We start from the raw sequence: 14,828 nt of genomic DNA, 5'->3' as shown, positions 1-14,828 counted from the left end.
ATCAGATTATGAAGATTATCTTTTCAACTGCTATATTTGGAAGGCTTTACTTATAAGCTTCCCTTATACTTACAAGCCAGGGCTTTACATTTAGGGGTTTTAAAAAGTGTTCTTGTAGGCTTGGTGGTTTTTGTTTAACTTTTAAAATCTTTCACTATTCTCTTACTTATTTGTGAAGTTACTATAAGGTTCTAACTCCTTACTATTTATTCCTGTTCTCTGCTAGTATGAAGCTCTGAAAAAAAGTCATCATTTTCCTGCCTGAAAAGTTGCACATATTTTAAACATGCTTCTTCAGACCACTTTAGAGATGCTATTTTGTTTCTATGTGAAGCTACCAGCAGTTAACGAGAATGGACAAAAGCAAACCCAATTGCCCAGGTACACAGGTATCCAGGGCTACTCAATGTACTAGGGCTACTCAGATAATGTTTTTGGCTTCCAACAGCCCCTCCAGAAGGGCATGAGTCTCTAGTAGTCCACAGCTGTATATCTGCCAGGCCTCCATAGCTGCCTTGGCTTTACTATACCATTTCTTTGGTGTTGAATGCTTATTCTGAGTTGATGAATCCCTGGAAGCTGGATTCTGAACTCCTTCTGAGGCTTTTTTTTTTTAAATTATGCTTTCAGAAATCTCCACCAAAGTCTATATATCTCCCTGTTCCTTGTTTTTCATATAGGCACAATTAAATATTGTTATGTTCCATAACCCACATGAAGCATAGGGAACAAGAGCATTCCTGGCTGTACTCTTACTATGTGAAACCCTCAGTCTCAGTCTTGAATTCATAAATAAAAATCCCATGCAAATTAGCTCATTTATTTGCAGTCAGAATGATGCGAGCACTTGTCATAATCATGTATTCCACATTTATTTCTGTCTCTCAGGGGTTTTTTTTTCCAACTATTCATATTTCTGTCTCCTGTTACTTATTTTCCTATGGTACAGCCCAGCTTGCCCATTACTGTGGCCAAAGCTGAAACTGCAGCATTCAAACAAATATTTTTATTTTCTCATCTTTTCTTACATTTTTGAAAAATAAAAACCAAACCAAACAACAACAAAAAAGTATTCTTTTTTTTTTTTTTTTTGCTCTTTAAGAAGGGATCACTAGTCTCTTTTACTCCATGGAACTAAAGCTGATTACATTTTTTTGTCCTCTCTCCAAAATTCAATAATAAACATTTAGATTTAGATGACATTTCCATTAAGTATAATTGATTTAGGGATAGTTCCAACAAATCTGAAGAAGCCCACGCAGACTGAATTTTGGCTAAAATACATATTAGAATTATGTCATTGTACTTCAAAAGGCTGCTTCATGATCATTACCAGGATGATAATCTGAGTAGTGTCTTGACACTGCTTCTAGAGAGTCAATAACAAGTCTGGAGTCAGATATAAAATTGCCATGGTAAAATTTGCTCTTGCTGGCTGAGATACAAGAAGTATATTCTTAAAAAGAAGTTTCTTACAAAGTGTGTTTCCTTTAGGTTTCTTCAGTTTCCAGAAACATCAGCAATGTTTGGTCGTGTCTAAGACTCAGGGGCACCCTGTTTTTCATTTCACAGATCAACTTAAAAACATTTAATTCCTGTGCCAAACTGAAGTAGCGTTCACAGAAGCCACAGCAGAAGCACATTGGTAGGAGGCAATGCATCAAGGCTATTTAAGCCAGACACATCTCAGCTAAGACGCTGCCATAAAGGAAAGGTTCATCTGAACAAAAGAAGGGACACAAGCTTCATCGTGCTCAACAATAATCCCTCTCTTTAGCCTTGAACACACAATTTACTATCCCTCCTTCACTTTCCCCATCTCTGAAAAGTTCCTGTTTGAGAAGCATTTGGAAGTTAAAAGGGGTAATAGAAAAGTTCTGAATTACCATCATCAGTCTTCTCCTGTAACTCAACTAGGACAAGAAAGCTTTCTATAGAATTTATTTTTATCTAAGACTGGTAGCTTCAAATGGACTCTGCTTTCCATTAGATAATGAAAAATTCCTGAAGTAAAATGGGAGATAAAGGTGAGAAATAAAATTGAAAAAGAAAAAAGACAATAACTGTTAGCATAAAGAGGGAAAGTCTGGAGAAAAAAGAAAAACAACAACAAAAAACAACCAACAATAAAAACTCTCACAAAGACCAAAAACAAAGCGGGGAACATATTTAGAGGCAAATCAGAAGGTTCACACACTAATAAGTTAATGTTGAGTATAAATGCAAGTCTGTGCTGGCTGTGTTTTATGAAGGACAAAATTACAGAATACATTTTCATTGTTTGACCTAATTGCTATTTTGAAAATGGCTTCCTTATCACTGAAAGCTAAGGGAATGTGAACATGCTTGCAGACCTTTGTTCTTTTATTGAGAGATTTATGTTGCTAACCTTCAAACACTGGGTGATATATGGTTTCAGATCTTTACTGACAAATTCCAGGTTCCCTGAACTCTAAAAGCTGGAATTCAGGTAAAACAGCAAATGCAACTCACTTATCAGATTTCTCAGTATGAGGAGAACTTAAATAAAAACCATCAGGAGTGAATATCAAATGGCTGTGACCTATAACCATCTCTGACAGCTAAGAATGGACTTGGTCTGTGTGTGCTTTGTCTGACATGTAGAAACTGCTACCCAGGCAGACAAAAGAACAATGGCTTATAAAGAAAATATTCCAGAGAGATTGTATTTCAGATATGAAAGACAAGATAATTTATGATGAGCGTTAGAGACATTAGAGGCACAGTTTTTTCTAGGTAGGTAAAAAAGCAACATTCTATTTAACAGACAAAAACCACAGAGAACTGGTGCATTTGTGAAACTCCAACCCTTATAAATTCGATTTAGAGCAGACTGAGAAAGTAAATGAAGCCAAGCTATCAGCAGTCTTAAAATCAAATGTGCAAGTAAAGCAGTAAGATCAAGTAAAGGTCAGATTTTATGGCAAAAATCAAGGATTAAATCATGGGAGCTGTCATCATTGATGGTATCATATATTTCCTTTTTAATACAAAGCATGGTCATGGGCTGTTTCTGTGGTAACAGGAAAGGTTGACATCAGAATTATGATGTAAATGAATGGATCCTCACATACCTTCTGATTCACAATCAGTGAAGGATGCACATAAGGAACTTAGATGTAACTTCTCTAAGAAATCATTAAAAAGAACAAAGAGGAAAGGGTATATGCACTGACAGAGGGCTCTGCACATTTTTTGACAGAATAGCAATAATGAGCGTGAAGCAAGCTGTTATATAGCATGGTTTCTTTTTCATTTCTCTACTCCCATCTTTTCCCTTTATTTGCTGTTCTGCTGTCTTTCAAAGATTGCATTGCTAGCCGGAAAATATTATAAACAAAGTTGAATAAAACTAATTGACAAAAAGAATGAAATATATTGATTCCAAGTAAATGTGTCTCCTTTAAATGCAAGTTTCTTCATAGATTTTTTGTGTATTGATAACGCATTGAGTGCAAAGCACATTCTACACAAGTGAGGACAAAATGTCCTTGAAAGCATAATAAAGCTGGAAATGGCCAAAGGACCAATACAAAGATGATGCTGGTTTTCACTTGGAAAACTGGTCTTTATATGCTTCAATGAACTTTTATTTGTTTGCATGTACTCTTTCAAGCCAGATATTATGTGCCAAAAAGTAACCCTGAATGAATTACATTGTGAGGTTCTGTATTTGTTCTGTCTCAGTGACTTCCGGATCAAATGTGAATGATTTACAAGTCCAAAGATTATTTTCTGACTGCCAGAGCTGTAAATTCAATCTGGGATCAGAAAAATAAGCATTGTTTTTTCTGGGCCCAAGTGAAAAGTTCACAACAAAATGCCAAACACACCGAAAGCACAGGTCACTGCATTTTAAGTTGATCTTGCTTCTATGGTCTTGTTTTCATTTAGAACTGAAAACTTATTATTTTCTTCCATGTCAAGACTTGACAGTTGTACAATGCCTAAAGTAGAAAAAAAAAAAGTAGGTGAATAATCCTGAAAGTTGCTATTTTGAAATCCAAGGTAGTCAGATGAAAATCTGCCCTTATATTTTTACTGAGGACTTAATGAAAACTAGTCTTTAAAAAAAAAAAAAATCCCAACCCATTAAAAAACCAAAAAATCGAAAACAACCCAAAACACAAAAAACCCCCATGCAAATAATATCTCATAATATGTTAAAATGTTTCAAATTTAAGATATTTTTCCCTATTTGCATTTTTATATTATTTATAAAAAGATCATTCCCTCATTTTTCTGACAACGATTCTCTTACTGAAGATTTAACAAAATTTTGATGGACTCGTGTTATGGCACAGGATTTACCTATATCATTATGCTGATTGTACTAAATATGTACATATAACACCTATTTTAAAAGGTTGGAAAAATAAAAAACCTGTAGCAAATACCCCAGTGAAAAAATAAGATATTTTCAATTACTGTCTCTGCACACTCATATGATTCCTTCTAACAACACAATGTGAAGTGTGCAACTTGCAGCTATGGCTGCAAGATGCCCAGTCCAGAAATTTCTCCTATTGAGGCAGTCTTTTCAACTCAGAATATTTCAGTCAAGCCTTGTAGAGATGCAATTAGCCCATTCAGAAATTGTTGGGAAGTTTATGTCCATAATTTAAATAAGTGTGTCATAGGCCAGAACTAGAAGTACATATAGAAATAAACGTGAATATGGTGAATAAGCATGCACTGGTTTTACTTTTAATCTACCATCCAAATGTATTAACACTTTTATTTTTTTAACTCCATTGATTTTTTTGAATAAAAGAAGACTTTTAGTATGTGATTTCATATGAACTTTTAGATTAATTAGCTTTTGCCTTGTTTATGTGTTGTTGTGTGCTTTTCTTGACTAGTCCAAGAAGTCAAAATTCAGTCTCCTATATTAATGGTCAGGCAAATTATTTCATATTTTTTATATGTACCAGAAGGAACAAACAAAGAGAAACAAAATCTCATTGCTCAGGTGAACAATTACCATGATGAAACAGAAATGTCCAGTCTTTACAATATAAACATATGGAATAAAAGGACATTGCAGAATAAATGATAATAACAATTTGTTCCCCAAAAAAGTTGTGGGTGCCTCATCACTGGAAACTTTCAAGGTCAGATTAGATGGGGCTTAAGCAACCTAATAGAGAAAATTACATTGCTGCCATGATAAGGATTTGGAATTAGATGATTTTTAAGGTCCCTTCCAACCCAAATCATTCTATGATTCTATGATTCCCATCATTTGAATGTTTTCCAGGAAGGAAAAAGGTCTACATAGCTCATGAGTGTGTGACACCTGAAGTCCTCGGAAAAGCTGGCACAGTTATTTTTCTTTTTTGGGTGAGGCATTTACATTTTCTGCATTATTATTTTTCTTAAATAATATCAAGTGACACCAACAACAATGGCAACCAGCAGTGAGTTGGACAAAGGAGAAATTGCACAGTGGTCATGGTGTCTCAGGACAGTGAAGAGACAATCCTAAATAAATCCCAGGATAGGAATGCTCCACAGCAGCAACTTGGCCAATGGACTCATCATGCAATATTTTATGCCTAACATTCAGTGTGGATTAGACTAGAAGAACAGGGAACATCTCTCCACACAGACCTTGAAACTGAATTCTACAATCAGACAGCAATATTCAAGCTTACAAAAATGGTCCTCAAAGCTGCACTAAACCCAACTTCTTGCTTCCTTCTACCAGACGTCTTTAAGAGGGCAGTCAAAAATATCTTCTCCCTGCACTTCCACTCATTTTATCTCAGTTATGTTGCATATAGAGATGTGATGAAAAATCACCATCTATTTATATGCAAGTTGAAGAAACATGCTTTGACCATGTACTCGAAAAACATCAGATGCCATCTGCAATTGAAATTATGTAAATCTCTTCTGCTGAGGGACAATTAAGAAGCATTTCTAGGAGTATTTCTGATGACATTTAGCAATGACATCCCCAATGGATGTGAGGTTTCTGTGTCATTTATTTTAATATTGTCCTAGTATTTAGGTGTAAAACAGAGAAAATATATATTTACATTAATTTATTAAAACTGTGCCTGTATATTTATAACAGACTGATTAAAATTTAAAAAAATAAAAATAAAAAAGAAAAAAAACTTAAGTGTTGCATTATTTTGTCAATTAGGCATAATTCAAAGTTATCAGCCCCTACTACATAAAGCAAGAATCAATTAAATCTGGCGGCTTTTTTTTTTTTTTTCTAATGGGTGGAATGATAATCTCACTACAAGATTTGGTTTTCAAGCAAATTCCACTTTTACAGTAGTCAACTTCGGAATCCTTCAAGCATGCCCTAAAGGCAAACACATACATACTGTTTTAGGGGAGGAAGGAAGAATGAATTTTAAAACTAAAAATTCAGCAAGGAAAAAAACCTATTAAAGTTCCCTCCCTTGAACTGAAAAAGCTTCCATTTATATGTCTGTGCTATTTTAGCATATGTTGATATCACTTCCATTATCACTGTGAGGGAGCGCCTTCTTCCAGGGTGGTGTTACCCAAATTGGATCCTTCATAGTCCTAAATTATTAGAAAGCATTGAAATTTCAAAGAAAAATAGATCTTGGATTCTGCATGTGAAATGCAGAATGATTTTAAATGATCAAGAAAAAAATAAAATAATAAAATTAGTAAAAGTAAAAAAAAAAATTTGTAAATAAAGCTTTTAAATAAATTTCATGCCCAGTAGTTTTTAAAAGGTGTTTAAAATCTATTTGCATTAGTAGAATCTAGGACTCACTGTATTAAACACAAATTATTTCTCAAGAAGAGAGGGCTCAAGAATTTAAATTGCACATCCTACAACCAAGACTTGGAAACTGTGAGTGACACTGGCATTTTACCAGTGGAACAACTTAATTACCTGGTTTTCACACTGATTATCAAAGGTCTATTATTTTTATGATGTGCTGTTTTCTGAAGTAGGACACCATGTGGCTGACAGAATCTTAAAGTGACAAAGGGGCCTTCAGAAATAAAATTATAAGCTCTTCATCACATGCAAATAAGAGGTGGTAATCCTGACTTCTGCTGGAAGCTGTTCATACCAAAAAAACCCAAGAGCTATAGCCCTGGACATCCAGGCAAGTATTGAATATCACACACAGGCAGGCATGCCAGATCTCCTCTAGCCAGGATCATATAATTTGTTTTATCCAGAGTGATCCTGAGCTGGATGCTTTGCTATAAATTCTGCCAAACCCTGGGGAAAAAAAATAAGGCTCAGACATTGATTTGGAAGAATTGGAGGCATGATGTTGGAAGGTGGAAGATTTATCTTCACAGGGACAAAACACACTGTAACTTCACCTTCTTCTAAGTGGAATCCTGGTTTTCTTCAGTTTTGAAGAACAAGGAAAACATAATGAAGATTATTAGGACCTTTCAAGGATTATATTTTAAAAAGAGCAAAAGCTCAGCACTATAATTTGAGGTTTTCACATGCTAGGTCAGTGAAACCTTGTCAGATCAGTTCTGTCGATTTCCTACAGACAAAACTTTCTCGAGGTACCAAGAAAATATCTTCAACCTTCAAGAAGCAAGATTTATGGAAAGATTTCTAATAATTGATCACCAGAAACTCAAAATTTTCATGATATCAGAGTTCCAAAAGTGAGATTTCTGAATTTTTTCTAATAAAATCTCAAAAAATGGTTTTTTTCCTGTAGGAATCAACAGGACATATTCTGGACTTTAAGCAAAATTATGTTAATGAAAAGAGGAAAAAGACAGAGACAGTTAACTCGGTTGATGCACAGTTTGAAATCTAAGGAGATAAAGATAATACTTGTAATTCTCTTTCAAAATTCCAAGTTATAAAACCTTTAAAGTACTCTACATTGCCCAGAAAAAGAAGTTACAGCCAAATTTTGATATGAAGGCAATTAAAATATTTAGTGGCAGAAAATGTAATCAAATACTCATATTCTCAGACTCACTGAGAGTATCCTCATTCATTCTTGAAGAGGGCATTTCCTGGGATGGTCCCAGAACTCAAGGCAATAAGCACTATATGTATCAAGAATAAAAATCTCTGAGAGCTTCTTCTGAAGTACGGAAACTACAAGAAGAGGAACCTTAGAATCCCCTTAGCTACAAACATGAAAACTGTTCTCAGTACAGTGCACATTTTGTTTTCCAGGTAGGATTCAAAAAATATCTCTTTAGAAAAGAAGACCTTGATTTATTTGGGTGGGTATTTGCTAAAACTTGTTTGATATACTTCTTACCTCCCATACTTTTTTCCTGTAAAAGGGAAAAAAAAAATCTTGTAGAAAATTATATACCAAATCTAGTTTTTAAATTCTGTTCTTTTCAAAATGTTACCCAGATTGACAAGGATGTCAGCATTGTGATCAGTGTTGCTACAAAGATTACAGAAAGTGCACTAAAAGTGCTTTGACTGTCAATGCCTTGATGCCTTCAGAACACATTATGGTGTCCAAGAGGTTTCTGTTATCACTGAACACAGTATTTCACCCACAGGCTTTTCCTCAGCTGAGTGTGTCATGGACTCAGGTGTAAAGTTCATCCAGCATCTCAGACTGAATGCAATGTTTAAAAATAATTTAAAAAAAAATATTTTTCCCAAAAGACCTTATTCTGCTTTTGCAGAGGCAGGGTGTTCAACCTGAATACAATCAATTTTTCCACAATGTAGCTGACAATTTTCCCTCTATGCAAAAAGCACTTCTATGAGTTCAGTGAATAGATTCATTCAGGGTTAACCAAACAAGGCACCCAAGCATTGTTCTGATAGAGATTTTATGGATGTTCTGACAGGGCCAAATGTATGCCAAGTCTTGAAAAAAATATGTTTACTATTCCAGATATCTGTCTTTACCACATTAAAAAAAAAGAAATTATAAATCACTGCTATGTCAACATTTTAAGGAAAGCAGGCACAGGTCATTGCTAATTGTTGCAATGAAACTGTTTTAGTCTACCAAGCAATGGTCGAAGTGAGCTGTCAAAGGAAAGAAAGAAGAAGAAAAGAAAGAAACATGGAATAAATTATTTGTAGAAGCCAGAAACAACTGTATAGGCACACATGCTACAAGAGATGTACAAGACCTGCAGATAGGGTCAAAATCTTGACCCTATATGCAAAACATAATCCTCCTTGCCCAGTGTTTTTTTTCATATTCTCTGTGTTGTGGGAGCCTTCTCCGCTGTCTAGTCAGGCAGCAATATCACCTAAGTTAAACTGACTGTGCTGATTGAATGCTGTTCTTGCCCATCAACATCTGAATTTTTACTTTATATTTCAAAATGGGTCTGTTTGATCTTTATGTTATACTTCTTTACTACTTATGCTTCTTCCTAATCAAAGTCTTCAAATGTTTAAAGAAACATTCAAATCTTAATTTCAAAATTAGGTATTTTCAAAATTTTTCTTGTTTTTTGTGGGCAGCATGTTATAAGAGTTGGTAAATGGGTGTCATTGAAAAATTAATTTTCTGTGTAATGGTGAAGTAATGGTGGAGTTACAAAAAAAGGAGGCTGTGTACCTGAGGGTAAAGTAATTGAATCCATATTAAAATAATTAATCACAAGTAACTCAGAACATCATCCATCAGTTTTTCATATAAGAAAGGTGGCAATGAAATTTTGTTAAAATAATTTAAACTTCTAGTAAGTTGAGTATCTGAGTTGGGGAAATAAAAATAAAATAAGTAAATATAAAACTATGGAACACTTAGTTTCTGTTTGTTCAAAACATTTTCTTTTCAGAATCACTCACTGCATTCTAACATGGATAAAACAATTATTATTTAATTAAATTATTTAATTATTTAACACTTATTATTATTTATTATAACAGTTATTTAAGTGTCCTTTCTTGGGAAATAAGCTCTTAATGTTCTAATTCTGTGGGACTTTGCATTGCTTTTTAAATTTGATAATTTTTTTATATTTAAACAATTTTGCTTGAGAGTAAAACACTGAGGATGAAGTTTTGTAACTTGTGGGTCTAGAGCAAAGTTACAGAATTCAGTTATGATAACAACTTTCTCAAGTCTCTGCAGAAATCCAAACGTTGCTTTTCCAAAATGACAAATAGGAGTGGATAGATAGATAGATAGATAGATAGATAGATAGATAGATAGATAGATAGATAGATGTTTGACTACATATATATATATACAGATATATTTATGTATTTATATTTATATATCTGTATTTGTATAGGGATGCATACTTACAAAGGAATTATTTTTGTTACAAATTAGAAGAAAACATATCAATGTGACCTGTAAATATGCAGCTCGACATATCTGTTTTACCCTAAAACCTTAAAATTAATTTCTAAAACTAATGGACAATTAATTCAGTATACTATTTTTCCTATCCCATACTCTTTTGCTGTACTCCAGTTTTGAGGATCTATATTTATGATAGACATTTGAAAAACCTTTGTTTATGCCTTCAATCAATTCTTGTCGTAGCAAGTATTTCCTGTGGTTATTTCAATGTTATATTTGTTCATGTGCTTTTCAGTCAGCCAGATCAGGACAATCAATCTGTCTCTGGAAATTTTCCTGTGTGCATAAAAAGTGTATTTATGTTTATGATTGATTATTGATAACTAATAAAAACAATAAACTTTCCAAAACTCAGGAAAACAACGTCAGAGTAAATATTCTCTACATATTGTACATGTTAATAGCTAATCATTTCAACCATTTTCAAGGAATCTTCCTAACCCACTGCCATCAGCAGTAGAAACTGTGAATCTCAAAATTATGTCAGAAATAATGCTTTTCTCTTAATCATCTTCTTTCTTGTCCTTACCAGTCTTTTTTTTTTATTATTATTATGCTTCTGATATTCCTTGCAAATGCTACAAACATTTCGCTGGAAACCTAACCCCTTTTTTCATGATAATTTTATCTTACTGCTCAGTCAATACCACACTGAGCATATTTTACAGCAAGACAAACTTCCTATGTTCTAATCAAAAGCAGAATAAACATTTCTCAAAATTATTAACATGTTACTGGTACACAACCACACTTGATTTTTCAGCTAATTTCACTTTATGATTGTGAGCTGATTAGAGAGAGAATAGGAAATAATTTCTAAACAAGATGGTAACTAAAGCTCTTTAGAACTGACTCAGGTTTTGGGTCAGTCCCTGGTGTGCACAGCTTTAGCAGTCCTGCATGGCTGCTTCATCTTAAGTCAATAATTTTTTGTATTCAATGGAAAATACTTGAAACTGACTGCTTCTCTATAAATTATTCCACATTTCAAGATAAAATGTCATAACACTATTTTAAACTCAGAGAGCATGTGGCCACATACTATGTATAGCATCAATTAGCATAATACCAGATAACATGAGGTGATATGCAAATAGGAGAAGAATGCAGTATTGGCATGGCCCAGCACAGCAAACTCTGACATCTGTTTGGCAATATTTTGCACGTGTAAATTCCACAGCTCTGTCTGTGTTTAATGAACTTGTCTGGAAATTCAGAGCACCTAACTGAGAGATTATCTGAAGTAACAGCACAGCAGCAGTCTGTTTTAATTTAGGTTGTCTGCAAGCTACTGCTATGAAAATTAACAGCTCTTAAGTGTGTTAAATAATCCCTGGCCTTCATAATAATTGAGCAGGCTGAAAGAAGTCATACAATTTATATTATCTTGTTGTCAAACACCAGCTGACTTTTTTCGCCTTGTATATTGATTTGGAGAATTAAGCTGCCTCTAGTTAGATATGTCAGCCTGGAAGGATTTTAAGGACAGCTAGCAAAATCCTTAGGCTACTAGTTTTAAGGTAGCAATGTCAAATGGGATTTAATTTCAGACCCTATATTTGTACCTCCTGAGCAATTCCAAGAGAGGGCAATTGGGGCACAAATTAATTTCACCTCTGCCTATTTATAGGTTTTGTGCCAAAAAGTAGTGATTGGGAACTGAAGACAGGTTCACTTGTATGAGGTTGATAACAATCCTCTGCAGCCCCAAAATGTATGGTCTCTGTGTTTTCCCATAAGTTATGCCTAATAATGCTTTCTCCAATCAATTAGCTGCCCTGCACTGACTTATTAATACAGCCATTTTATGGTGCTGTAGTCAGACAGAGAGTGCCTTTCTGGCAGCATAATGTTTGCTTAGCACTTATTTGGTGATGTTACCATCTGACACTGGTGGCACTCACCCTCAGAACAGATGGAAGAGGACAACAAGAGAAGATGACTCAAGGCACAGGAGGTATCACAGACCCTTATTAACATCAGGGATGCTGTTGCAACAGTGCCAAAAAACCCTGGCTCAGGCCAGCACCTTGTGTTGTCAGGCAGAGACACACATGAGCATAAGATGTGGTTCTAAAAGTGTTTCTCTGTCCTGGACAAAAATTCTGAGCCTATGAATCTCTGCAAGAAATTATGTGGATGATCCTCTACTGTTGCCCAGCTCCTCCAAGCTCAAGTAAATATAAACTTTCTCAGGCATATATTATCTCATTTTTCTGCAACAGCTTCTGATTGATGACCAATCTTGTTTTGTGGTGACTTTAAAGAGTCAGAAGGTGATATTGATTTGGGGAGAGCTAGCTCTGAGGTGACTATATTTCCCACTTTTTTGGCACTGATAATAACTATAAGTTTGCTTTTCCAGAAGTTTGATTTTTAATTCTCTGCTAAGGTACCTAGAGAGCAGAACAGCCATTAATTATAACATTTTTGGTTCATGGAACAGAAAATATCCAATAAAGATTTGCATTGTCATGGGATAGAGAGTGGTTGAAGACCTCAGTTCATGGAATATAAATACAGATGTGGATGGATGGGTCACCGCAGGCAGGTGGAAGAAATCCATCATTGTCCAGACAGTTTCCTGGATTACTTCTGTAGCTATCACCAGGAAGAGATCATTACAAATTGATGGTACTGATGACTGAGCTCTTGCTTTGGGGTCTGGTCATGTGCAGAGAGATCTTGGAAACTTCTAACTCTTTCCTTCAGTTTCAGTTCAATAACATTTCGTATCAGAAAAGTTTTGTTTCTAGGCTCAGTAGAAAAATTAGATGAAAATTTTGCACTTAAATATACTTTGCCCTATATTACTTCTGTAAAAATATGACTGAAAGCAGTCCACACATTTTGAAATATTTTATTCTGAATATTAATTAAACAAAGGACACAAATATCTATATTTACTTCACCATAAGTGAACCTTAGGCAAGTTATCAAACTATCTTCCTATAGATACAATAGGTCCAATTGAAAATATGCAGATTGCAGAAATGTACCTACCAATGAGCAAAATTTAGTTAATTTACCTCCAAGTCTGACAAAACAAAATCTTTTTAAATAAAGAATACATATATAATGGTTTCAGTGTGAAGATATTTTTTCATGCAAATATGAACACTTACATGTTTACGGAGAAATTAATGCATCTAGTGCATCAGATAAGGTTATGCAGTGGCCAGTCAGAAGGAAAAAGTAGTATATTTCATAGGAGTTGAAAAAACAATATAATGTGTTCCAAGGGAATATAGTTAAAATTTTTCTTCTTTTTCTTGACATGAGACTTTAAGAGTAAATGCTCTTATTCACATAATACAACCATTTCTCCTACCAACAATTTCAACAAACAGAAAGCATTGAAGTGAATGCTATTTTTATTCTTTCTGATGAAATCATTTTTGGTAGCTATGTGGAGTAAAACACACTTTTCAACATTTAAAGATTTGAGCTGAACAAGCTTCATATTATCTGTCTGGTTTTGATTTTGCTCATGGATTTATTGTCAGAGAAATGTTCTCCCCATTCTGATTGCATAGCTTGAGTTGAATGAGTGTTCATAAGTCATTACAGAAGGATTGAATTTTTCAAGGCGAGACTATAAAAGAAAAAATATTGGCTATTCTCTCTATAAATGAAGGAATGGCAAAATAATTCTTTGGTATATCCATATAGTTCTAGACAAGGAAGAAATTAATGAAGTGAATCAAAGACTGAAGAACAAGCTCTTTCTTAATTTCTATGAGACCACTATGTTTGATGTAATCTGTACAGCAGAACATTGCAAAGCTCTACGTCTTGTGAGTCTGAAGCAGAATCTTATTCTGGTGGGAGACAAGAATTCCGCATGTAAGTGTCCTGCAACTTTCTAGGATAGAATCTCTCATCTAGTTCAAGTATTGATTAGTGAAGACCAAAGCTGGGAAGAAAACTCTTTCCTCCATCCAAAAAGACTACATTTCTCTTTGTGAAGGAGAACACTGAATTTGTCATATGTCACATATGTCAGTTTAAAGCTTCTTCACACACTATGTTTGTATTATATTTCTTGAACTGTTATTAAATAGTTAATATCTTCAGTTTTGTCAGATCATGTTTAAAAATAAAGTTCTTAGAGTAATAAGAGTGTATACATGAAGACTGATCTGGCATGCATTTTTATGATATTTAGCACCTAAGACAAGTCCTTCTTCCATGTTTCTAAATCTGTCCTTGAATTAAATCCAATCCCCATGCTCATTATTGCTATTCAGCCAGTTTTGTAGTCATAAAACGAACATTATTCACTTAGGATGGTTATGGAAAATTGTCTTCAGTAAGACAAATCAGAACTGAGCTCGTATTAGGTAAGGCATTCTAATTATGACAAAACAAAGGCTATGAACCAGCTGACCAAAGAGGTTGTGGAACCTCATTCACCAGACATATATATGTATATAAATGAAAATGAAGGTTTCATTTATTTGAAACTAGTAACTCTTTTATTCAACCTCTTTTCAAAGGCCTTTTCTTGGC

Source organism: Passer domesticus, chromosome 1 (assembly GCF_036417665.1).
Source record: "Passer domesticus isolate bPasDom1 chromosome 1, bPasDom1.hap1, whole genome shotgun sequence".
In the NCBI taxonomy this organism is placed as follows: domain Eukaryota; kingdom Metazoa; phylum Chordata; class Aves; order Passeriformes; family Passeridae; genus Passer; species Passer domesticus.
The sequence above is the reverse complement of the archived record's forward strand: the minus strand, read 5'-3'. Positions refer to the sequence as shown.